The sequence below is a fragment of the Sinohyriopsis cumingii genome, chromosome 18 (assembly GCF_028554795.1).
Source record: "Sinohyriopsis cumingii isolate HCF-2022 chromosome 18, ASM2855479v2, whole genome shotgun sequence".
Taxonomy (NCBI): domain Eukaryota; kingdom Metazoa; phylum Mollusca; class Bivalvia; order Unionida; family Unionidae; genus Sinohyriopsis; species Sinohyriopsis cumingii.
Genome location: NC_142978.1, coordinates 13,069,665 through 13,071,758, shown reverse-complemented (window position 1 = coordinate 13,071,758; position 2,094 = coordinate 13,069,665). Strand labels below are relative to the sequence as shown.

Sequence of the window (2,094 nt, the reverse complement as noted above, 5' to 3'; positions counted from 1 at the left end):
TAGCTTCCCCTGGATTGGTGGCTCTACTCGAGGTTTTTCCGGGTTCTTCCTCCACCAGTTATACTGGCCGCCATGTATAACCTGTCATATGCTGAAAAAATGGCATTAAGCCCACAATAACAACAACAACATGTATACATTAAATGACACATAACATGTATGTTAGTTTTATACATTACATGGCATATAACATGAATGTTAGTTGGTATACATAAATTACATCGCATATAACATGTACGGTAGTTGGTATACATTACCCGGCATATACTATGTATATTAGTTGATATACATTACACGGCATATAGCATTCATGTTATTGGTATTCATTATATCACATATAACATGTCTGTTTCGTACTTACGCTAGACGCCATTTACATTCTCTCTTCTAAGTTCCATGAAGAAGTACAGAGCGCAGCATAGTTTTTGAAAGTGCTTTATTTACAGTAATGTCAAATCAAAGGACGGAATATACAGTAATGTCAAATCAAAGGACGGAATATACAGTAAAATGTTTTAGTCTTTAAACACGATACAGTAATTTATTTTAGCATATACATACGATAATTTTATTTACATATCACAGATACATTTACTGAATATTATCGCAGTTCAATTAAAGTACAAGTTGATACTTTGGCACATTGGAAAAAATATTGATCACGATATCTGTACAAGAGTTATATACACTGTAATGTATTTGTTTGAGGAAAATTACATTACGTACGTACAAATTTGAGGTATTCCAGTAATCAGGCCAAATAAGATTTAGTCATGGAAAGTATTAAATATACAAGTCCAACCATAAATATATATATAGTGTTCATGTTAATCACATAATCCTATAGGCGATTAATCAGTACAAGACAAACTAGTAATACCAGACTCTAAAGGTACTTAAACTCTGTCATTCGAACTATCAGGGCATCCATTTTCAGAAAGGCACTTGCTCAATGCTGGTTGGTTCTTTTTCTAAATTTTGTTTTGTTGTCGCTGAAATGATTTCCTTACAAATTGTTCTTCATTTGATCTCTCTACTGGGCGTGGCATTAGTAAATCAACTATGGCACAACGTTCATTCCAATGACCCGCTGGCAGATCTAATCACTCTAGACACGTGTAAACAGTACCCTGATTGTATTTTGGAAGTTATACCTATATCACTGGAGACCAATTTGTCCAACTAAGTCTGTCACTTAGGAAATTTTGTTTCTATCACTTATACAATCTCAGATATTTATGACTGAATTTTTTTTCTCCAATTTTCATGAAATTTTCACAGCTGACTGCAGTGTATTCCATCTGTCGTACCGATTTTCATTTTCAGGATGAAAAAAGTCCATTTTTAATTTCTATGCTAACAGTGGGTTGTTTAGCATTCTCGTCAGAATAAAGAGGTAAATAGAAGAATCGCAAGAACCATTATAACCGCAACCAATAATTAGCTGACCCTTTTCATTAACACCGAACTTTCTGTTGCGTTGGAAAGGTTATAGCTTTATTCGACACATTTTCAGTAGATCGTGAAAAATTTACGGAATTTGGATACAATATAACGAAGTTATTAAGCATCGAATGTATACATGTTATACAGTGCAAGCTGTCCAGGTTTCTAACCAGTAGGGAGTCATACCTCTTCTTAGATAAGCTAAGCACATCACGTCCATTTATGTAACGGTTCCCAAATTGCCCTCGACAAGACTGGCTAACGGTTCCTACATTGCCCGCGACAAGACTGGCTAACGGTTCCTACATTGCCCGCGACAAGACTGGCTAACGGTTCCTACATTGCCCGCGACAAGGCTGGCTAACGCTTCCTACATTGCCCGCGACAAGACTGGCTAACGGTTCCTACAGTGCCCGCGACAAGACTGACTAACGGTTCGTCAGAACGTGGGATAAAGATCAGTTTTCTGACATCTGGTGTAAGATATGTGGAGTTTGTTGAATTGTCATTTACCATTTTGCATACCTAATACATATTTACATGATAGATGGCTGATCATCATTGATGTCAATCAACAGTGCAACATGCCTAAACATATTTTAAGACGTATGTACTATTTGCATACTACTACAGGTTAAACTCGGAGGT

The 2,094-nt window shown here is 36.3% G+C and overlaps 1 protein-coding gene across 5 annotated transcripts in view; it reads right to left on the bottom strand.

Moving 5' to 3' along the window:
* Positions 1–419: 419 nt before the first annotated feature.
* LOC149776085 (uncharacterized) overlaps positions 420–2,094 on the bottom strand; it is a 53,295-nt gene continuing 51,620 nt past the window's right edge. For all 5 annotated transcript variants that reach the window (XM_089942366.1, XM_089942367.1, XM_089942371.1 and 2 more), the window contains one exon: positions 420–2,094. This exon is cut by the window's right edge and continues 1,681 nt beyond it. The gene's annotated coding sequence lies outside the window, so the exon portion shown is untranslated.